This window comes from Phaseolus vulgaris, chromosome 5, assembly GCF_051622355.1.
Source record: "Phaseolus vulgaris cultivar YP4 chromosome 5, ASM5162235v1, whole genome shotgun sequence".
Classification (NCBI taxonomy): domain Eukaryota; kingdom Viridiplantae; phylum Streptophyta; class Magnoliopsida; order Fabales; family Fabaceae; genus Phaseolus; species Phaseolus vulgaris.
The window spans coordinates 4,779,857-4,805,383 of NC_143502.1; the positions used below are offsets into that span (position 1 = coordinate 4,779,857).

Consider the following 25,527-nt stretch of genomic DNA (forward strand, 5'->3'; position numbering starts at 1 on the left):
TAAAGTAAATTGAATAATAGGTAAAGATACTTACATCATAAAAAATTGAATTATACTTATATTGAGCTCTTGTTTCCCATATATAAATTCTGATAAATCTGTGTTGTAAATCATCAGTGGCAGTTCAATGTTTATTTGAAAAAATGTATCATCCCACGGAACTGGAAAAAGTTCATTACCAATCTGACTAGCAATGAGACGTAAGGAAGCTATAGGATCGTCAACTGGAACCTCATGCTTCTTTTCCGGATTTGGTGGTTGAAAAGGTTTCTACAAGATAAACAACATTTGTATTAAATTATATGTAATATATAAATATAAATAAAAAATAATATAATGAAATGAAATTATTACATGAAGTTTGGGCATAGATCGAATGAGCTCTCTGGGCCAGGCAACGAATGTCTGAAATGCATTGGCCACAATGGTTACCTCATCTGAAGGTAGTGGAACACGAGCATCAGGAAATCGTACTTTTTCAACTGTTACCTTCGCCACTTCAGGGGAGAGAGGAACGTTATGTAAGGTGGTGGCGTTTTGATAGACTTTTCCAAGGGCCACCACCTGAGGAAGTTTGCCGCCCACTACTAGTAGCTCACAATCCTCCGTCTGCCCATTGATATCATCCCCTGATGTTGGAGGAGCCATACAACTCCCCTTTGTGCTCTTGGGAGTGGGACTAACAAGGGGTTTAATCGGCTCAGCACAAACTTGTTGCGATAGAAACTCTTGTCGCATTCGATCATTCTCCTTTTTCATCTCTAGCCACATCAAATCAATCTTCTTTCTCATCTCCTCCATTAATTCTTCACGTATCTTAGTCTTCATTTGAGTTTCGTTCTCTTTGGAGGAGGATGACGACTGCGTTTTGAAACTCCAAAATACAGTTTAATTCCGACCCTTTGTCCAGCTGCACGAACACGACTAGAGTGCTCAGGTCGTCTAATTGCTTCAACCAGGATATCGTGACGACCTTGAGCAACAAATTTACCGTCGGATTCCAAGGAATCCTGCAAGAGTACACAAAAATCATATTTTCAAGCATTAATATAATTAATGCTTTAAAATAAATGAAAATAACAAAAATAACTTACAATTTTTTCGATGATAACCCCGGATTGCTCAGAACTTGGTGCACCTGACTTTTTAATTCGGGCCCTCTTCCATTTTACATGGCGAAAAGGTGGTGATGGAGGAGAAGTGACCCCTGTTTCCACATTCTCAGACAACGTCCCTTGTTTAGATTTCTCCTTTTCCACCATCAGTGTTTGCTCAAGTTTTCGATACCCCGAACGAGACATAACGTGCGGGGTAAGATTCTTCAAAGCTATCTCTTGAGCTTTCTTCCGACGATCCTGTCATAATTGAAATAAACAAACTGAAGTAAATAAGATAAACTTATTAATGTTATATAAACAAAAAAGTTACTTCACTTACCATCCAAGCCTCATTTTGACGGCTTTCTTTAAAAAGACGCCATGTCTCTTCATCAATATGTTTGTACTTTAAACATGGATTTTCGTCTTTAAGGTCGCCAAAAATGTATCTCGAAGTCAATCTTGACTTAAAGGTACGAAATTTGAGTCCGATATTGGATATAATCTTTGATCGAAGCGGTTCCACATCAGGAATTTCAAAGTTTGCCTGCAAAATAACATCAACAAATTAAAATTAATCAATGAATATTAAAAAGCATTATATCAAAATGTAAAGCTTACCAGAACATCCTCCCAGATCATGTTACGGTCGACCTCTGACACCTCATCCCATGAATTAATTAGAATGGAGAGCCTCTCACGAGAAACAACTCCAAGATAGCTCATAAACTCATCTGCCTTAGGACCAAAAGCCACTCCAATGTTGACGTCAATGTCAACACGTGTCTTCTCACCAGTAGCACATCTCAATGCGAGACGCTTCAATCTAGTAGGTCCTCTGCTGCCTCGTCCGGATCGAGGTTTGAGTGGGGTGTGATCGTCATCCATGTCTCTGTTAAAAAAATTAGGTAACAAACATTAGTTAATCTGCATCGAATTAAAATCTTATAAAAATAATACATAAAAATCTAAATCTAAAATACTTATTTACAGGTTGCATGGGGGTTGAAAGTTCATATGTAAATTCCTTCACTGTCGTCTTTACGGGTTGCATGTACATCATCAACTACATCGTCATCTTTATTAATTATCTTTGGTGTGAATGAACAGGGGTCACCATTTTCAATATCATCTATGGTCTCCCCTTGTTTTTTGCCGTGTAAAACGACATACCAATGTTCTGACGTAGGAACTTTCACGTAGAAAACTTGAGATGCTTGTTGAACCATTATAAATGGCTCATCTCGATACCCTATCTTTCGAAAGTCCACTAGTGTGAATCCTGAATCATCAATTTTAACCCCACTTTTATTGTCAACCCATTTACACTTGAAAACTGGAACGAAAAACTTAATGTAGTTAATCTCCCATATCTCTTCTATAAACCCATAGTATGCCATTGATCCAAGTACTGGATTTGTATCTTTCGAAGTCGAAAACTGCATTGACTCGGCTTCAAGAGTAACACCAGAATTTTGAACTGTACTCTTTTCATCCATGGACTTCGTGTAAAATATACAATTATTCACTTCGTACGCTGTACATGAGATGACATCAAACTTCAATCCAGCAGCCAACCAGGTCAAGGTCTCTGATGCCGTTGAATCCTTGAACACCTCGTCTTTAAACCAAGGCATGAAAGTTCTATTATGTTCCATCAAGACCCATTTCTCTGCTTGTCTTAGGTTATTTGCCTTCACAATGGCTTTATGAGCTTCTATGTAAGGTACAACTTCATCTGTGTTATTCAATATGTACAAATGTGCTTGCAAGACTTCTGATTGAGATTTGCTTACAATATTCACACCACGTAAACATTTACTTGTAGAACGCCTGTGGTGCCATGAATTAGCTGGAACACCTATTGGATTTGCTTTTGTCATGTACTCTGAACAAAATTCAATACTTTCTTCAGCTATGTACCTTTTAATCATTGAAGCCTCTGGACGATAATGATTTTTCACATAACCTTTCAAAATTTTCATATACCGCTCAACAGGATGCATCCATCTTAAGTACACTGGTCCACACAATCTAACCTCTCTTACCAGATGCACCACTAGATGAACCATGATGTCAAAAAAAGACGGAGGAAAAAACATCTCCAATTCACACAAGATAACAACAATTTCATTTTGAAGTTCATCTAGTTTTGAGGGATCAATGACTTTACAACAGATGGAAGAGAAGAATGAGCACAAACGGGTTATGGTATGTCTAACATTTTTTGGTAAGATCCCACGGATAGCTACCGGCAACAACTGTTGCATCAAGATGTGACAATCATGAGACTTCAACCCAATTAACTTCAAATCTTGCATTGACACTAGGCTCTTCACATTTGAGGAATGTCCTTGTGGCACTTTCACACCTTTTAGACATTGACAAAAACTAATTTTTTCATCTTTTGACATTGTATAACAGGTTGGGGGCAAATATGTACGCTTACCCATTTCTATGGGTGCCAACTCGTCGCGTATGTTCATCTCAATCAAATCTAAACGAGCATTTAGACCATCCTTTGTCTTCCCGTTAATGTTAAGAAGTGTACCAATTAAGCTATCACACACATTCTTCTCAACATGCATTACATCTATACAATGTCTGACTTCTAACCTCGACCAGTACGAAAGATCAAAGAAGATTGATTTCTTCTTCCAAATATTTGTCACAAATGACTTTTTTTTGACTTACCGAAGCTGTGGTCTAAGTTATTTACCTTTTCGTAAACCTCAACACCGGTTAATGGAGTTGGTGGACCACTACCCTCTTGGTGTCCATTAAAGGCTTTTTTCAACCTCCGGTAAGGATGATGACTTCTAAGAAACCTTCGATGCCGAAGATATACTGTTTTCCTTCCATGTTTCAATTGTTGAGAAGCAGTGTCTTCTTCGCATATTGGACACGCTTTGTGACCCTTAACACTATAACCTGATAAGTTACCATATGCCGGAAAGTCGTTGATGGTGCAAAATAACATGGCATGAAGCTTGAAAGTTTCATTAGCAAATCCGTCAAATACTTCAACACCCTGGTCCCACATTAACTTCAAATCTTCAATTAGGGGACTTAGATAAACATCAATATCATTCCCTGGCTGTTTCGGACCGAATATCATCATAGACAACATCATGTATTTTCGCTTCATGCACAATCCAGGAGGTAAGTTGTAAATAACTAGTAATACAGGCCATGAACTGTGATTTGTACTCATATTACCAAACGGATTCATTCCGTCTGTAGCTAAACCAAGTCGGATATTTCTTGATTCTTTACCAAACTCTGGAAAGTCATCATCAAATTTCTTCTATTAAATAGAATTAGCTAGATGTCGGTACATGCCATCGCATTTCCTCTCATCTGCATGCCATCTAAGATTCTTAGCATCGTCTGGGTTTGCAAACAAACGCTTCATCCTTGGAATGATGGGAAGATACCACATAACCTTCATTGGGGGTCCATGCTTTTCCATTTCATCAATAGAATCATCATCTTTTTGTTTCAACTTATAACGTGATAACCCACACCTCGGACAACTTTTCAACAATTCAAAATCTTTCCGGTATAATATACAATCATTAGGATATGCATATATCTTTTTGTACTCCATACCCATTGGACAAAGAATCTTTTTTGCCTCGTAATTACGATTAGGTAGACTATTTCCCTCTGGAAGCATATCCTTCAACAACTGGAGCAATTCCGTGAAGCTTTTATCAGTCCATCCGTTTATTGCCTTCAAATTCATCAATCTTAACACCGTCGACAACCGTGTGAAGTTAGTTGATCCAGAATACAAAAGAGTCTCTGCATCTTTTGACATACTTCCATATCCATGCGCTTTTGCAAAACACTCAGCTCCCACATCACGAATCATGTCCTCCAATCGATCATCATCTCCATCATCGTGTACTGCTTCATCCATGGTAGAACCCACATATTCTTCAGTTACGGAAACACGTGGTAAATTTAATAATTCACCATGCCATGTCCAAGTTGTATAAGATCGAAGAAACCCATCACATAGCAGGTGTTCCCTCATGATATTCACATCCAGTATCCTTGCATTCAAACAGTTAACGCACGGACACCTGATCTTTGCTCCATCATGACCACTAATAATCGCGTTACGCTGCGCAAATTGTATAAATTCCTCTACTCCCCTTTCGTACTCATCACTTATACGAACAACATTAATCCAACCTCGATCCATTATATATTCTGGAATAGTTAGGATTTTCTAATAATTAGTATTCTATCTCACACATTTGCCGAGGGTCGAACACCCCCGGACTCAATCCAAACACGATAATTCTATTCTAAAAGTAACAACTAACATAACATAAAACTTTTATTAAAATGTAATTAACAACTAACTAAATATATAATATAAATTCAAGAAAATACAAATTATATAATACAAATTTATATATAATAATATATAAATTATAATACACAAAAATATAAATTCAAAATATTAAATAAAAATTCAAAAAATTTTAAATACAACACCAACCTTTCCGTGAACAAAGCTTGCTGGTGATCGGAGTGGCAGAGGCACGCGACAAAGGCGGCGGTGGAAGCGGTGGCGGTGGCAGAATAGGAAAACACCAGCGAAGACCAATGGAACAGTAACCTAAAATGCAAATGCGCCAACGAAGTAAGGAAACGAAAATGCCAATGTCAACGAAGTAAGAAACGAAAATGAATGGATGAATGAACGAACGAAACTTACAATGGTGAAAATGCAGAGAGGAGAAGAAAGTGAAACTGAGCGCAAGAACAGTGGAAACGAAGAGCGGAGAAGAAAGTGAAAGTCTGAAACTAAGTGGCGCGCTTCAAATTTTTAGGGTAAAAATGATTTACAAATGCACATTGATTTTCATATGACCGCATTTGTAAATCATTGCACATTGATTTACAAATGCATTTTTTCATATGACCGCATTTGTAAATCATTGGCATTGATTTAGAAATGCGGTTTTACTCTAGAACCGCATTTGTAAATCAAATTAATTTCAAAAATGCCACCGTGTTTTTTACAAATGCGTTTAATCGCAAACCCGCACTTAATAAGGAGTATTCTTTTAATCTTTTTGCACTAGTGGTAACTGCTCTATCAGTATCAATTTTTTTTTTTTTTTATCTTTTATCTTTTTATGTGCTATATAAATATAGCACTCAATAATGTAAGTGGACAACAATTCTTAATTAATAAAATATATCATTTTTTTTCTTCCTTTTCTCTTCTTTCTCTAAATGAGATATATAAAACTAGTATGTTCATCGATATTTGAATTAGAAAGCTACAACAAACCTACCATTAGTTAATTTTTGTATTAATTACATTAGTTAATTTTTTTTATTAAATATATTAGCTTATTTTTTGTACTTTTCTTATAAATGATAATTTGATCATAGTATGTTGTGATTATTTTAGGACAATTGAAAACTAAATTTAGTTTTGTTATATTTTATTTGTAATGTTATTTTAGGTTCATAAAAGGTTATGACATTACGTTAGGTATTTATCACTTTTTAAAATCTTACTCTCATAAAAAAAATATTTAAAGTCTAATATTTAGATGCAAAAAAGTTTAACTACAAGAATAATATGTAATATTTCTTATGTTTTATAAATATTACATTTATAAAAAAATTGTCACTCAGTTTTCATTTAAGTATTTTAAAACATTTAAGACTAAAGTTAATACGCACTCTCCTACTGCCCCCAACGTAAAATCAATCCAAAATATACAAATAATATAGATAAGACATACTACTGCCCCCAACGTAAAATCAATCCAAAATATACAAATAATATAGATAAGACAAAAATATATGTTTTATTGGTTTGAAAGTTGTATCTACATTGTTCTCTCACTCTAGAACTAATTACCTATTATAATCGTTAATAATATCAATTATGTACCTTTTTTTTTTTCTTTTTGTAATTCATTACAATTAAACTTTCTTACGGTTGAACATGGCATATATGTTTGAATGTGTGGCCAAAATAAGAGGGGATTAAATGTTTTCACAATATTTTCGCAAAGATTGGAAGTAGAGTGAAAAGTTCTGAAAAATTAACCAATAGATTTTTTGTTCAACTGGATAAAATTTCAGTTTTATAGTTCTTTATAAAAACTCAACTAGTTGTTTTCTCGAAACAACAAATTGTTTATACCAGAAAACAAAGAACATTTCATAAAACAGTGAATAAGAGTAGGGATAGAGAGATTCACACAAATATATTTATATTTGTTCACTCTTAACCAAGAGCTACATCCAGTCCTTAGCTAACCACTGAGAATTTACTATGCAATCAAAACTAGATTATAAAACACACTAAGAATGTTGATCCTGAACCCCCTCAAGAACACACAACACTTCTTAGCCAAAACCACACCAAAAATATTGATCTTGAACCCCTCAAGAACACACTACACTCCTTGGCAACACCTTCGTTTCCAGAAACCTTATATGAAACTAATATACACATATTTATAATATTCAAGGAAGGAAATAGAATACACCTAGACTTTACAAAGCAGTAGTACAAGTGGATAGAAAACACAATTCCTATTTCACACACAAGCAATGATCCAAAAGCTCTTGATTCTCTTGAAAACATTTTTAATAAGCTCTCTTTGTTAGGTACTTGAAAAAAATTACAAAATAGTCTTTATTAATCAAAAGTAGTTAGAAACATTTCAAAATAGTTTAGAATTCTTAATAGAATTATGTTAGAAAAACAACAAATTGTTTTAAAAAACAACTGATTGAATTTATTTTTTGTTAAGAATTTCATATAAAACAATTAGTTGTTTTATCGAAATAACCAATTGTTTCAGATTGACAGAAAAGACAAAAGAAAGCAAAGGTTTTTCAAAACCTTTGAAAAACACTAAATGCCAAACAACCAGTTGTTTCGAGAAATCAACTGGATAAAAAACTTGTTGTATTCACTAGACCTTGAACAACAACTTTTTTCAACAGATTGATTTGAAAAACAATTAACTAAAATTTCATAACTTTTTAGAAAACACTTCTTTCAAAAGAGATAAAGAATCAAGTGAGCTTGGATCAATAATAAATGTGAGTTAACAATAAAAAATCTACTAAACAACATACATAAACACTGTAGTAGGTTCTTCAAGTCTTCAAAGCAGATTTGAAAACATCAAAACACCTTGTTCAACAATATTTGTCATGAAATTTGCATAATTTGTGTTTGTATAATAAAGATAAATAGTGTTTACTAAAATTTCTTTTGAAATGTAAAATATTTATAAATAGTGATTTCAAACCTTTGGAATGTGATACGGTGCTGGATATGGGAGAATAAGAACCACAATAAAAGGGGGTAAAACAATAGAATTGAATAGGAAAAATGAATAAATTCTCATATTCAAAAGTACATTTTAAAAAAATAAATTAAAATTCCTTCATTTCCTCATTGGGACTTATAAGAGCTCTTTCATTTATTATCCCATATCCCTAGTGGACAATTGGTCTACTTTAACTGAAAAAGCATAACATAAATAATCTACTCAATCTTTTAAAATAGACCAAAATAACTGAAGAAACTTCTAGAGATAATCCTTTAGTCAAGAGGGTATATATACCCTTCTAGTGGACCTTGTAGGTGCGATATTATTCATTGGAGCTTGAAACGTAGAAGGAGAATTAGAAAGGCCAAAGGGTAAAACTAAAAACTCACATTGACCATCAAAAGTCCTAAATGTTGTTTTGTGGCAATCAACAGGTTGTACCCGAATTCGGTGATAATTGGATCTTAAATCAAAATTAGTAAACACTTTATCCTTAGTTAACTCATCTAGTAATTCCTCAATTGTGGGAATAGGAAACCTATCATTCACTGTAATTGCATTTAAGGCCCTGTAATCCACATAAAAATGCCACGACCCATCTTTTTTTTATGAGGATGACGAGGGAGATGGTTTTTGGTCGTATGATGCCCTCATGTAGAATTTCTTGGATTAAATAAGTCATGGTATATTTGTGGGAATGAGGGTAACGACAGGGCTTGATATTTATAGGAGTGAAGTTTTTTAACAAAGGAATGTAATGGTTATGAGAGTGGTGGGGGTGCAAAAAGAGAATTGTAGGTGTAAAGTAAATCTAAAATGTCTTGGTGTATATTAGGAGATGGGCAACAGGTTGAGGCAAGTCAGGTTGAAACGTGAGGAGATGGAGAGAAACTAAATGTTATTTTGTGGCAATCAATAGGTTATACCCGAATCCAACTTAGTGACACTTTAGCCTCAGTTAAATCATCTAGTAATTCCTCAATTGTGGAAATATCAAACCTATCCTTTATTGTAATTGCATTTAGGACCCTGTAATCCACACAAAAATGCCACAACCCATCCTTTTTCTAAGAGGATCACAAGGGAAAAGAAGGAGCTGATACTTGGGCGTATGAGCCCCTCATGTAACATTTTTTGGATTAGAGAAGTGATTGTATGTTTGTGGGAATGAGGGTAACAATAGGGCTTTATATTTATGGGAGTGGAGTTTGGAACAAAGTAATGTAATGGTTATGAGGGAGGTGGGGGGTACAAAAAGGGAATTGTAGGTTTGAAGTAAATATAAAAAGTCTGGGTGAATATCAGGAGATGCAAAGCAGGTTGAGAGTGGGTCAAGTTGAAACGGGAGAAGATGAAGAGAAGCTATTGCATTTGTGTGCAGTAGGTGACAAATATTAGTGATTGAAGCATGGGTGTCTAAAAGTTTGGTAGTACTTGTGAGTGTTATGGAAGAACCATTGTGAATGTGAGTTGGGGAGTCGAAAATTTTTCTTGTAAAGGCCCAAGAGAGCGTAGCCAGTCCATTCCAAGGAATACATCAACACCTTCAATTAGAATGAGGTAAAAGGCAATGGTGAAAAGGTGGTTTTGTACCGAGATGGTGACATGAGGACATAAAGATGTCTGGTGAATCTTTTTGCCATTTCCAACCATGATAGAGAAAAGCGTAATAGGTAGAGTGCAAAGGTTGAGATGAAGGGCCAGACGAGGTTGGAGGATATTATGGGAGCTTCCTGTATCAATTAATATGGTGATGGGAAGGTGGCCAATGTAACCTTAAGGCTTGAAGGTGTGGGCTGAAAAAGCTTGGAGGGACAAGTTTATGTGGGTGGAATCCTCTGAATCATGATTAGTGTCTAGGGTGGAAAGAGTTTCATTGGAGTTTTCTGGCAAAGATTCCTCATTTAGGAACAACAAGAAGCATTTTTTGAGACATTTGTGACCAGGGAAGAACTTCTTGTCACAATTGTAACATAGGTTGCGACTCGACATTTCTGTAATTGGGTGGATGATGTCGGTTGGGAATGGAAAGGTGGACCCGGGGAGGAAAATATGTGGGGATGGTAGGGGAAGAAGGGTGGAAGATCTTGTATAACGCTTTGAATCATTGAGTTTGGATTCCAACAGTTTTGCAATGCCCATAGTTTGGGTGATGGAGGTAGGTTTGAGAAAACCAACTCTCTTCAAATTTCTTGTATTGATATGAGTTGAATTGAACATATACACTTTTAAACTCTCGAACACAACATTATATGTGAATGAAAACAACAATTCAAGGATCAAAGAGTGCTTAAACAATGAAAACGAAATTACATCAACAAAATAGAATGCTGAAAACAGAATTGGACTTCAAGGAAGCTTAAGGAAACATCAATGGAGACATAGCCGTCCAAATGATGTTCCAAACTCAATTAAAAGTGCTATCTCCTTGTGAACATCCATGGAACAAGATTACGAAACAAAATTGAATCAAGAATACAAGGCACCGAACAGAATTGGAAGAAAAGGTAAATCTACCGATTGAAATCATCTAGGAACAAAATGCACCAATTGAAATTGAAGAACAAAGCCTAGAAACAAACTACCGAATGAAATTGAAGAAACAAGGTGAAGGAAGATGACTTATGTGGTTGTAGCTTGGTTGGAAGATGGACATGCCACTTGGATGATGAAAGGTCCAAGATAAGTGCAGATTTGGTGCCACTTGAATGCTTCCAATGCATCACAAGATGAGACTTAGCTAAGAGATCAAAATCTCACACAACTCTCTCTCCAAATGAGTAGAGTTTCTCTATATCAATTATCCAATTCTGAAATTTACAAAGGCAAGCACCTTATTTATAGCCTAAGAGGTGTTGAAATGAGAAGCTAAATCAAATTCAAATTCCCCCCTAAATGACACTAAAATGGCGCCAACTAGAGCATGAGGAAGGTGTGACTTCCTTTCTAGTTTTGGCACCTCCTATATTACACCTACACCCTCCCACTAAGTCACATGGACAATGTGACTCTCTCTAATACATTTACACCTATTTATTTAATATCCACACCACCTACAACTATACAAGAGAAATAAGAAGAGTCATCATTTGACACTCTTTTCCCAAAGCTCTTGCCATGCTCCTAGTGATTCTTTGGGCTTGGGCCCCTTCTTGGGCTTGGGCGTCATGGGCTTGGGCGTCCTCTACTTGGTTTCCATCAGGTATAAAGTCTGAAATGAAACAATCGAGTATCATTTCTAGAGTAAGGTTCAAAATGTGATTGCACAATTTTTAAAAATCTTTTTGGCAATTTGTGATAGTGTTATTCTGTTGTAGTTTAAACAGTTCGGCTTGGTGGTTGACATACTTGGAGGGACCAAAATGGAGTTCTAAGACACGACTGAATTGATGATTTTGATACATCCCCTTGAACGTGCTAAAAGCATTCCCACACATAAAAGCCCACCATGTGTAGGCGAGAGTCCCATGCAATATTGTAAAATTGGAAAAACTAATCAACCTAAAAAAGCCAATCTAGGGGGTTTGAACGTTCAAAAAGATAGTTGATTTTTTTGAGGACAGGGCATGGTGAGAACAATAGGAGGAAGAGACATAAAAAGTGGGAAAATTGACGTGGTAGTGTCGAAAACAGTTGAAGAAGTGTTTGAAACTGGAGGTGGAATGCGAGGTATGGTCTCTACCGCTAGGGGAATAGAGGATTTTGTTGTTTCATTTGGTGGAAGTATTATGGTAGGGATGGACGTTGATAGGTTATTAAGTGTGTGGGGAATGGTATCCTGTTTGGTTTCCAAGACTAGTTGGTGATTTTCTAAGGTCTGATAGAGGGTAAGATAGCCGTTTTCATGGTGGTCAACGGTGTTTTGGATTTGGGTTTGAAGGTTGGCTAGTTTGTCAAAAATGGATTGGAGGCTGTCATCTAGGTATTTGTTAGGTTTGTGAGACATGAAGAAAGTTCAATGAAAGCACCAAATTGATGGGGTGTTGGGTAGGGGAAAATAAGAACCATAATAAAAGGGGTAAAACGACAATATTGGATAGGAAAAATGGATATAATTCTCAAATTCTAAGCTATGTTCTAAAAAAATGAAATTACAATTCCTCCATTTTCCTCTTGTAACTGGGGCTTATAAGAGCCCTTTGATTTGTTATCCAACAAACCTGACTAATTGGTATACTTTAACTGAAAAAGCATAACAGAAGAGATCTACACAATATTTTAAAACAAATCAAAATAACCTAAGAAAGTTATAGAGATAATTCTTTAGCCAAGTGGGTCTGGATACCCTTCTAGTGGACCTTGTACATATGAGCCCACTATCAGAATGCTTGGAAAAAAAAATGTGATTTATAAAAAATATTATATTTTTCCTTCATGTAAAGTGTTCTTATCCAATACCATGTACAACAGGTCATGGTGTGTATGAACTCCCTCATCAGCTTCTCACCACCTGATATCTTAGTCTATGTGACTTAGATCATTAGTGAAGTTAGACAATCTTTGTTAAACATAGGGTTTTTATACTTAATGTACCATCAAACAACAACTAATACATTATACCAAATGTATGACATCAAATTTATACAATTTTTATCATTCACATTCAATACAAACCTAATCACTTCACAAATCAATTGAATATATAACTAATATGTTCTTTACATTTTGATAAATTAAATTTACTTATTTTAAACACTTATGTTGCATGAAGTGATTAAAATATTGACACTAGAAAGTTGTAATCACTTATAATTAACAAAATCATAAATCTCGAAAATATTTAATTCAATTGCACGAAGCTGGGGCTTAAGCCAAGGAAAAATTTTGGTGAGCGGATTTGAGATTGAGAGAAGCCTAAAAACTATAGCTAAAATTTGCTTTGTGCAAGGAAATTTCGTTGAGCAAATGTGAGGCTGAGAGCACCCCAAACTCTACATGTAAATTCGCTTATGCGCATGGGAAAAGCATTGAGCAGACAAAGAAAATGCTTAAGCACAATGACCAAGTGTTGAGCGGATTTGGGACAAAGAGCATTGCAAAACCTACACCCAATCTACTGAGCGCAGGGGGGCTACGCTGAGCACATAACTTGACGCTTATGTTAGCTTCCCTCTAAATTGCTCGTGTTCCAAGCAACCATCCAAAATATTCTCTTTTAAGTTAAGAAAAGTTACAAAATTTGGGGATCTAGTGCAACTTATCCAAACATAACCGAATTTTAGTATGTTATAGAACAAGTTGAGATGATCACTTTTTTCAATTGATCCTACTAAAATTGATGACAAAAACATAGAGAAAAACATAGAACAACAATTCTTTAGAGTAAATACTTACTCTATTTGAAAATCTAACTAGTCAAAATTGATTATTGACTTCTTAATTACTATGAGATAGGATCAAATTCTAAAATAAATGGCGTATGGAAAGAAAAAAAATAAAGAAAAAGTTAGAGAAAAAAAAGAAAGTGGAAGAGAGAGAAAGAAAATGACCTAATTTCTTTTGTTACAAATGTTAAAAAACTCATCAAACTTTAGATTATATCTTCTAAACAAATCTTTCTACAATATGAACTCATTATACTCAACCATTACACTAATCCATGTAGTTAATTATTTTTTATTTATATATTATAATTTAATCATATTTATTAATAAGTGATATCTATATCTCATTTAAAAAAAAGTCAAATTACTACTACAACCTCAAATCATGGATAAGCCATTAACTGATTCTATAATCCTTTTTTTCTTTTTCTTATGACGTCAAGTTTCATCTTATTTTGTTGTGATTCCATGTTTTTTTTTATCTCTCTCTCTCTCTCTCTCTCTCTCTCTCTCTATATATATATATATATATATATATATATATATATATATATATATATATATATATATCACCCTTAGCCAACATTTCACTTTCTTAACCAATATGATTACATCAGGTGTTTCTGAGCATGCATTCAATTTCATGCCATGCATTTTGCTACAAGCAAAGGATCCATGGCAGTCTAGTTTGACTATATTTTGGATAATGGATATACTTTGACTGTTAGAATTTCTAAAAGAGATAGATATACATATAAGACAATGTAGAAGATTAAGATATTTGAAATATTTTACAAACCATATCATTAAAATTGATTTTTCTTAGTGCCGCCCTCTATTCTTTTTTTTCCCAATGTCATGTCTTGATGAACATTTATTATGATTATCTTAAAGCATTTGTAATATATATGTACAACACATGAATACAAGAATTATATAAACAACACGTGTACACATTTCAATCGCGTATGAGTTAAATACTACTCTTATTTTATGTTTTTTTTTTTTTTATGTTTTTACTTTCTAGAGGTTTCTTTCTTCTTCTCTTAAAGCATGAGAGATAATTCCATTTGAGATGGATAAAATTATTATAAATTATAAAAAATTCTTCTAGTAAAGTTGCATACTCCAAATTTGAATTAAAAAATATCGATTAACTTGGAACAACTTGTAAATTAGTAAAATTAATTTAAGTAATTTATGGTGAGTGGTTTATGAAAACAATGGTGTAGTTGGTCTTTGAATGATTAAACTAATGTATCTAACCACGTTATCTACACGGACGCAAGTTGGATAGAAAAATAGGGATTTGATGTGTACTATGTTTATAAAGTCGTACACTAATTCAATTTTGTTTTCTCCTTTATCAATTTACGCCAAATAACATATACTATATGACTTTTTTTTTTTTTTTTTTTTGTGTATTTCACTAAAAATCTTATTAAATAAAAACAAATTTTAGAGGAAAAAAAATTAGTTACTATATTAAATAAGTTAGATACGATTGTATAAACTAAAAAACTATTGGTATCTAGAGTAGTTTTTAATATTATAATTTAGTTTTTAAATTGATATCTAACATTAGTTATTGATGTTTTAGCTACTAACTATTTAGATTTTAAATTAGTTAATATAAAGATTAATTTAGAATCTAAAATAATTAGTAGCTAAAACTTAATGTTAGATATTGTTTTACAAACTAGTATATAAATTTTTATTGATAATAGAAACTAGCACTAGTGTAGAAAAGTCCATTCACGAAAGTCTATACACACCAGTTCAATGTCAAACATTGTCCATCAAAACACGCTGACATTTTTGAAATTAAAACGAAGTATAAACGATAGTTGAGGGTAAAATCGCTGTATATTTCGATAACTGAACTCATAGACGACGATTTTTTATGAGAACCACCGAGTATAACATATACACGGTTTTAATAAAATCGTTATAAATTTGTTCAAATTTAGGGATAGACGATAATTTTGAGTAAGAACCGCCATCTATGTTGAAATTATTTACCCTAAACTCTAGTCCGTGACACTTACACTCACTCTTTCATTCACTCTCGCAACACTCTTTCATTTACTTTCGCCACACTTCGTCATCCTTTCTTCTCTTTGCCATAAGTTCTTCCACCATTGTTCCTCCATTGCATCTCTTTCTTCTTCCACCATTGTTCCTCCACACTCATTGCTTCTTGGGTAATCTTTTAGTTTTTTTTATAGGTTATCTTGTGCTGCCCTTCAATGCTTTTTGCCTTGCCGCTACTACAACACTTATTCATCTCTCTATTGTTGCGCTTTGCCACCACTATTGCTGTCACCGTCGTCGCTTGATAGTTTTTTCTTTGCCGTCGTAGTCAGCATTGCTGCTGTCGCTGCCCACCACCATAAGGTTGCTGACTTAATTTCTTTTATTATTTTGTCCATATTTTATATGATTTTTTAACATGTTAATTTGTATTTTTAATTTATGTTTTTTTTCATGAGTTAATTTTTAGGTTATGTTAGAATAGAATTATTAATTAGTTAGATTCTAATTAGAGTAATATTATTTTATAAATAATTTAATGATTTATGATTAATATTATTTATTGAATTGCATGTATGATTAAATTTGTTAATTTTATATTGCATGTATATTTATAATTCTTTGATACATATTGGTATTGAGTCCCGGGGTGTTCGATCCTCGACAATTGTTTCCCGTTTGAGATTTAATACATGTATTTGTCTACTACTCCTCCCATTGTAATTTTTTTAAAACCCTTTTTAAAAAATAGAGGAGGTTATAGTGACAATAATTGTATTGAGTCTTGAATTGTCCAAGTGGGCAATTTGAGAAGAGCAATCACTTTTTATTAGTTCATTAGTATGTAGCTTGTGATTGACATGTCATATATTTTATGTAATATTGGTTCATAACATTTCGTGTTGTTCTTTGGGTGCATATTTGATTGTGGAGATTTCGTGTCACCATTTTCATTTCGTACCACCTGAAGACCATTGCGAAAAGCTGTCAATTTTTTGTTAAATATAAAGAATATTGATTAAAATGTATGTACTATTGAATTATAATAAAAATGAATCTTCTCGAATAGGATAGGTTCATACCTATAATAAAAATGTGAGATTTCACACACATTAGTGAACACCTCAATGACCATTACAAATCATAATGGATCGATATTGGATTAACTCAATTCGCATAAGTGACGAGTACGCAATGTTAAGATTGACGAATTTGAAGGCAATAAATGGATGTACTAATAAAAGTTTCACGAAATTGCTTTAGTTGTTGAAGGAGATGATTCCAAAGGGAAATACTCTACCTAATCATAATTATGAGGCCAAAAAGATTGATGAGTGTACACATGCATGTCCTAATGATTGTATATTATACAGGAAGGATTTTGAATTGTTGAAAAATTGTCCGAGGTGAGGGTTATCGCGTTATAAGTTGAAACAAAAAGACGATGATACTATTGAAGAGATGGAAAAACATGGACCGCTAATGAAGGTTGTGTGGTATCTTCCCATCATTCCAAGGATGAAGCATTTGTTTGAAACTCAAATGATGTTTGGCATGCAGATGAGAGAAAATATGATGGCATGTACCGCCATCCAACTGATTCTATTCAATGGAAGAAATTTGATGACGAGTTTGGTAAAGAGTCAAGAAATATTCGACTTGGTTTAATTACAAAATGAATGGATCTGTTTGGTAATATGAGTACAAATCACAATTTATGGTCTATTTTACTAGTTATTTACAACTTACCTCTTGGATTGTGCATGATGCAAAAGTACATGATGTTTTTTATGATGATATCCAATCCAAGACAACCAGGAAATGACATAAATGTTTATCTATGTCCCATGATTGAAGATTTAAAGTTAATGTGGGATCAGGGTGTTGAAATATTTAACAAATTTGCTAATGAAACTATGCATGCCATGTTATTTTGCACCATCAATGACTTTCCAACATATGGTAACTTATCAGAGTATAATGTTAAGGGTTATAAAGGATGTCTAATATGTGAAGAAGACATCGCTTCTCAACAATTGAAACATGTAAGGAAGATAATATATCTTCGACATTAAAGATTTGTTAGAAGTCATCATCCTTACCAGAGGTTGAAAAAAAGCCTTTAATGTTCATCAAGAGACTGGCAGTCCACCAAATCCATTAAATGATGTTTAGGTTTATGAAAAGGTAAATAACATAGACCACACATTCGATAAGTCGGAAAAGAAGTCATATGTGACAAACATATGGAAGAAAAAATCAATCTTCTTTGATCTTCCGCATTGGTCGAAATCAGACATTGTATCAATGTAATGCATGTTGAGAAGAATGTGTGTGATAGTTTAATTGGTACACTTTTTAACATTAACGGGAAGACGAAGGATGGTATGAATGCTCTTCTAGATTTGATTGAGATGAACATACGAGGTGAGTTGGTATCAATACAACTGGGTAAGCGTACATATTTTCCCCCAGTCTATTACACTATGTCAAAAGATGAAAAAAATAAGTTTTTGTCAATGTCTAAAGGGTGTGAAAGGGCCACAAGGACATTCCTCAAATGTGAAAAGCCTAGTATCAATACAAGATTTGAATCTAATTGGGTTGAAGTCTCATGATTATCACATCTTGATGTCACAGTTTCTATCGGTAGCTATTCGTGGGATTTTACCAAAAAATGTTAGACATACTATAAATCGTTTGTGCTCATTCTTCTCTTCCATTTGTTGTAAAGTCATTGATCGAGTAAAGCAAGATGAACTTAAAGATGAAATTGTTGTTATCTTGTGTGAATTGGAGATGTTTTATCCTCCATCCTTTTTTGACATCATGGTTAATCTAGTTATGCATCTGGTAAGAGAGGTTAGATTGTGTGGATTAGTGTACTTAAGATGGGTGTATAAAAAAACTTTTTATGATTACGAACAAATGTTATAAAGAAATTAACATTTCAAATCTATTTATAGCATTCAAATATGTTAAGCATTATCATTTAAGTCAGATGCTTAGAAGTACTTTCCAATCAAATCTAAGGATCAAAATTGTTAATAAAGATTCAATCTTTAAGAATAAAATGATAATACCAGTCATCAAGAACAAAATATTATAAATAAATATCACCTCAATACATAAGAGTTTGAACAGGTTACTTCCAATCCCAAGGGGAACACTTAACCATATTGGCCATTACAAGCATGGAAAGTAAGAAAAGAAGATCCATGGTATTTTCCTTGGTAGTTGGCTCCTCTAGGGTTTTTATCTCTCAATATCCTCCCAATTATGTTTAGGGTTATGCTTTACGTCTTCTATTTAACCTAATTGGGCTTGGGTTAAGTGATATCTCGCTCAAGAAAAATATTGCTTGCTTAAGTGAGTTTCATGAGAAAAAACCCAACTTCACTAGAGTGAACTCGCTTAAGCGAGTCTTGCGTAAGTTCCTCTCGAGTGATCTTGCCTAGGCGAGTTTAGTCAAGTTTTCAATGTCCCAACTTTTTTCTTTTCATCTTGTCTTTAACTTGTCCATTCTCCTTTAGCCCTTTTATCTCCATCTTCCCCTAGAACCCTGAAATTAACACAAATTTGGGAAAAAATCGTTCATATTCATCTTATAATCCAAAAATATATAAAAAGGTTCAAATTCCTAAATTAGAGGTTGAATTATAACTATATTATCAATTAAAGTCCATAAGTGCCTATCTTTTCGCATGAAATATTATTGAATTATGGTACTTATCAAACCCAGAAAAAACAAAGTGAAACCCTGAAAAAGTGAAATAAAGCCTAGAAAAATGATAACCTTCGAAAACTTAACAATCTATGAACATCCAATAAAAGAGACAAAAATGGAACAGAAGAGTGAAGATAACTAAACATGAACAAATGGTAGAACAATAGGGAGTGAGCAAAGTTAGTGAAAAATTTGGGCGTACCTAGAAAGGAAAACCCGACAAACCATGAAATCACAGAAGAAGCTTTCATCAGAAATGAAGAAATGAAAGCTCTTATTGAGCATTTTGAAACAACACAAAAGGAAATTTGGAACAAGAATTATAATTGCTACAACGACGAACCAACCCTACTTAGTCATGTGGAAAGGTACCTGAAAAGACATGACAATTTGAGGGGTTTCTATATGAAACATGACGCTTGGTAGCCCCAATAGAAGCTTATAAAAGTACCACTTGTTAAGTATTTTGGCCTTGTTAGACTTAAGGCTGAAGGTGTTTTACCATAATGGGGGCCTCAAAAGCCTTTATTCCTACCTCGGCTCAGGGATGAGGACTTATGTTCTGCTATATCAAGTCAATCGAGTATAGACTAAGAATGAAACATGGCTCAACCCTTCATGATGTAACAAAATTAAGGGTCAATGCCTGCAATTGGACTTGAAACTTGGAATCCTCATTATAGAGTGTTAGAATATATGGCTTTAAACTAGAGGGGGGGTGAATTGTTTAAAGAGAGTTTTCGCAACTTTTTCAGCCTTGAATGAAATAACTTCGAGAAAACCTTGATTAAGAAATCAGTTTTTCAAAACATAAAGCAAAGGCACAACACTAGTAAAAACAATCGGTTGTTTTACCGAAACAATCGATTGTTTATACCAGTTAACAAATAAAAAAATTGTTAGGGATAGAGAGATTGCACGCAGATGTTTATACTGGTTCACTCCAAATCCAGAGCTACATCCAGTCTTCTCAGAAACCCTGAGGAAATCCACTAAGCAACCACAACTTGATCACTTACACCACAACCAAGAAAGTGACCTTGAACACCTCAAGACACACACTCTTCTTGGCCAACACACCAACACTAAGATTGCTGATCTTGATCCCCTCAAGAACACACAGCCAATCTCAGCAAACACAGAAACGAAACTTGTTCAGTAACGTACAAGGATTACAATTGTTACAGAAGAAAATCTGAAATCAATACAAGCAGAATCCTATTCCACACACTTTGATCAATCACAAACTCTTAGCAATCTCAACTCTTTGAAAAACTCTTATTCAAAAACTTGTTACTCAAATCTGTTTTTCTGAATATATTCAAATCTGTTGATCTTGATCCCCTCAAGAGCACACAACCAATCTCAGCAAACACAGAAACAAAACTTGTTCAGCAGCGTACAAGGATTACACTTGTTACAGAAGATAATCTGAAATCAATACAAGCAGAATCCTATTCCACACACTTTGATCAATCACAAACTCTTAGCAATCTCAACTCTTTGAAAAACTCTTATTCAAAAACTTGTTACTCAAATCTGTTTTTCTGAATATATTCAAAGATGTTGTTTGTTATCAAATCTTAACAAACTCTTTTATTGCATTTAATGATTGGTCAAAGCATTTAAAGACTGAAACGTAAGGAGTTAAATCATTTAAAGCTCAGTCAAAGATAAAACAGTTTTTTTGTTATGGTCCCAAAACAAACAATCAGTTGTTTCCTCGAATCAATCGGTTGTTTTGGTTCTAACAGTTCAACCACTTGAAAAACAATTTTCAATCTTTTCTCAAAACATCTAAGTATAAACAATCGGTTGTTTCGACAAAACAATCGGTTGTTTTAACTTAGTTTGAAAAACATTTTTCTTTCAAAAAGATTGAGAATGCCTATGTTTTAAATTCAATCAAGGGGTGAATTACAACACTCAAACTACCCCAGAACTAAACTAAAACAGCACAGCAACAACAAGCACAGCCAAGGCTTCAACATCTTTCAAAGGGTTTGGATTCTTCAAAGCTTGAACACCACTTGGTTTAACATAGAGGACAAACCATCCCATAACCAAATTTTTGATCACTTTTAGACCAATCTATACGAATCTAGAAACACACTACATGAATTTCGGGAAGGTATTCTATTACTAAAGTTACAAGATCAATAAAGTCGAAAAAAACACCAATTGTCTAGTACTCTACAAGTTCGAGTACCTAAGGACTTCTTCCAAGAACTCTCAAAATGATCTCCCTATAAATATCAGATCACTCCAAGCAAAGAAAAACACACTCCAAGCAAAGAAAAACACACTCAAATGCTATAATTTGATGTCTCTTAAATTTTGAACCAGAACAATTATTTTTCAAATACGTCAACATTTTAATAATATTTTTAATTTTTATTTTTAGGATTAAAGGTCACATGAATAGTTTTTTTTTTAAGAATTATGTGATGTTAGTAATTTTATTATTGTATAATGTTTTGGATTTCGATAATTGTTGGAATTATTATGTTTTAGTTTCTATTACTTATGAATTGTTTATTTTTTAATATATTATAATTATGACCTGTTTACTTGTATTCATTTTAACATTTAAAAAGTATCACGTGTCTATAATTATGACATTTAAAAATAATTTAGTCACATTGAAATTATTATTTTTTAAAAGTAAAAAATAAAAATTAGTGATCAAACTAATTGGTTTGGTTGTGACAAAAAGTTTTGCCACTAATGTCATTGACTATAAAATCTAAATGTACCATTAAATTGTCACCACAGTCTAAATATATATATATATATATATATATATATATATATATATATATATTTGTGAATATTTCAATTTATGACTGTTGAATATAAATATTATTGACATATATTGTTATTATAATAAATGTTATTTTTTTTTTACTTTTGAAAATTGTTTTTATTAATTTAATTTAATAATAACTCACAAATTAATGACTATTGCTCAACAAATAAATTTGTGTCCTTATGTGTATATAGTGACCACCTTTTTTATTTTTAGTGACGATTTGTCCTTATGAAAGGTAAATTTTCTTGTATGTATGGAAGGAGACAGAGAATCTGCTGGAAATCAGTAACAAAGCTAAGGCAGACCCCAATAGAATTGTGGCCTCAGTAGTTATTATAGTTGAATGGATACAACACAATGAAAAGGACGTGTGATTCTCGAGATAAAATTCATGTTGAATGAAGAATCATGTGAACCAAAATTTCTGATCCCATGGGGTGGATCTCTCTATATATGCCCAATAAAGAGAGAGAGAGAAAAATGTTAACCTATTTTATAAACAACAATAAATTAGTTAAAGCTAAGGGTTATACTAGTTTAATATATATATTTATTGGAGTTTATAAAATCCTAATATGTTTGAGGTGGCTATTCGTAGGTTTTTTTGGGCAGGACAAGTTTATCCATAAGTATTTTTTAATTTTTTTTATCAACAAAGAAATAATATATATATATATATATAAGAATCACTTCAGGGATGATTCAACTCATATACAAAAAAAATATGAGACGACCTTACATCACAACACCTCCGAATTGACTACTCAAAACTAATCCTGTCAAAAACCACAACCTCAAACAAGCTAAAGCGAAACAAGACAAATCAGAAAAACAAGACACCAATCAGAATAAGAGAAACAAAGAGAGGGAAATTTATAAGTAATCCAAGACCAAACCTTCAATTGAGCCAAAAAAAAGATCTCAGAGTAGTCCAACACTCCATCTTTGAATAAAATCTTGTTCCTGTGACTTCAAATGTCACTAATTACCACAATCCAAATACTCCCCAACCCTAAGTTGACTGACTCAAGGGCATTACACAACCTGAACTGCAAAAAATGAGAGTGAGAACAAAGAGGGGCAACCGAAAAAATGCCTAACCACTCATAACAGAGATTCCACACCAACCAGGCTATTCTACAATCAAAAGACAGATGATTTAACTCTTCATTTTTTACCCCGCAAAAACAACATAGAGCGCTTTCGACCGCAATCCCACATCTAAGTAAATTAACCTTAGTGACAATCTTATTTTCCAACACCCTCCAAGGCCTTAATCCTTAAAAACCAATTAAACATCCCCGACCAGACCCTCTCAAACCCACCTCTAAGCATATTGTATGCCGAATTAACTGAAAACTCTTGAAACTTAACGTCTGTCCAAACCCACCTGTCAACTTTACCCAAGATAGGGCACGAGTCATGCAATACCTCGAGGAGTTGACTAAGCTGGTCCTTCTCCCAATTAAAAAGACTTCTTCTCCACACCAAAGACCACTCCTAGACATAGTTTTCCCAAGACCCACAATGTTCCAGCGACACATCTTTCTCAACACAGAGAAAAAAAGCCTTGAAAACTTATTCTTCAAGATATCATTACCTATCCACTGGTCCTCCTAGAACTTGATAAATTTTCCATTACCAACTTCCCACTTAAAGCAGTCTTCGAAGTTACTACCCCAATTCTCCAATTTCCAAATCTTTTGCAAATCTTTCCACCAAAGGGAAGCATTGTAGACAAACCTGTTCTTCTTCATCTTTCTCCAACCTCCATATTTTGACTCTAAAACCTCATTCCACAAACCTCCCTCATAAGACCAGTAACTTCAAATCCATTTACCCAACAAAGCAAAGTTAAAGTTCTTAATATTTACTACTCCAAGCACCATCCTGAGACTCGCAAATTTTTCCCCAAGAAACCCAAGAGATTTTTCTCCCTTCAGAACCCCACCCCAGAGAAAGTTCCTCTGAATACTCACAATCTTTTTCATCAATTAAGAGAATGAACCATGAGATCTGGATCGTCTGAGCAACGTGTATTAATATTTTGTCCAACAACTTTTCTTACTATAACGTTTAGTAAGTCTTGCTCATTTTCTCTTCTTTTTTTGTCTTATCTTAACTACACATGAGTGAGTTTTATGATATCACAACACACCTTATAATGTTTATTATCATAAAAATATATAAACGCTTAATCATGAAGTCATTTATTAGGTATTGGTTTATCTTTAGACTTAACATCCTTCACGGTGTCAAGCTTGGAGACAAGGAGAAAGTCATCAATTGATGTTGATAGGAGAGGCTGAATAAGGGTGGGATAATATTAGGAGATTACTAGAAGGGGGAGGAATAATCATTACCTAGGAAATATTTAGAACAAAATTTCTTGAAAAATATTTTCCCAATGATGTGAGGAGAGTAAAATAAATATAATTTATGCAATTAAGACAAGGAAGTATGTCAATAAGGACAATATGCTTCTAAGTTTGAAAAGTTAGGAAGTATTCTACTTTTTCTTACACCCATATGAGAGAATGAAGTGCATAGAATTTGATAATGGACTTAGACATGAATTGAGAAGAGGAGTATGAATACTAGAAATTTCTGAATTTCCTACACTTATTCACAAGTGTAGATTTCTATAAGACTTTGAAAGTAGTCAAAATAATAAATTTACATATTTAGAACCTCGACAAGATAAAAGAAGACATAATAAGGGAAAATCCTACAACCGCCCCTAATGGAAATCCCCACCCTATCAATTTTCTTCAAGAAACCCAAGTAGGCCTGAAAATAATTAGATTAGGTGTCTAAAATGTGGATAAAATCATTATGCTAAAGAGTGTTATCTTAAAGGACCTGTCTATTTCAAGTGTGGAAAACCGTATCATGTGTTCTCTGAATGTGGACAATAGAAATCATCTTCCAATCCTTCTACACCTAAGGCAAAACCTATTATAACATAAATAGTCTACACCGTGACTAGCTAAGGCTAAAACTACGATCTAATTCAAGGTACATGTTTTACTAAAGGTAAAACTTTATATGTACTGTATGACTCAGACGCCATTCATTTATTCATTTCTAATGATTCTTTCAAACATCTTGAATTGCCAATCTCCTTTCTAGATGTTAGTTTGGTTATTTCCACACCCTCAAGTAAATATATAACTACTCTTTAGAGTAGAGGATATAA

The 25,527-nt window shown here is 33.6% G+C and overlaps 1 pseudogene; it reads left to right on the forward strand.

Moving 5' to 3' along the window:
* Positions 1-24,617: 24,617 nt before the first annotated feature.
* Positions 24,618-25,297, forward strand: LOC150027435 (uncharacterized; annotated as a pseudogene).
* The last annotated feature ends 230 nt before the right edge of the window (positions 25,298-25,527 follow it).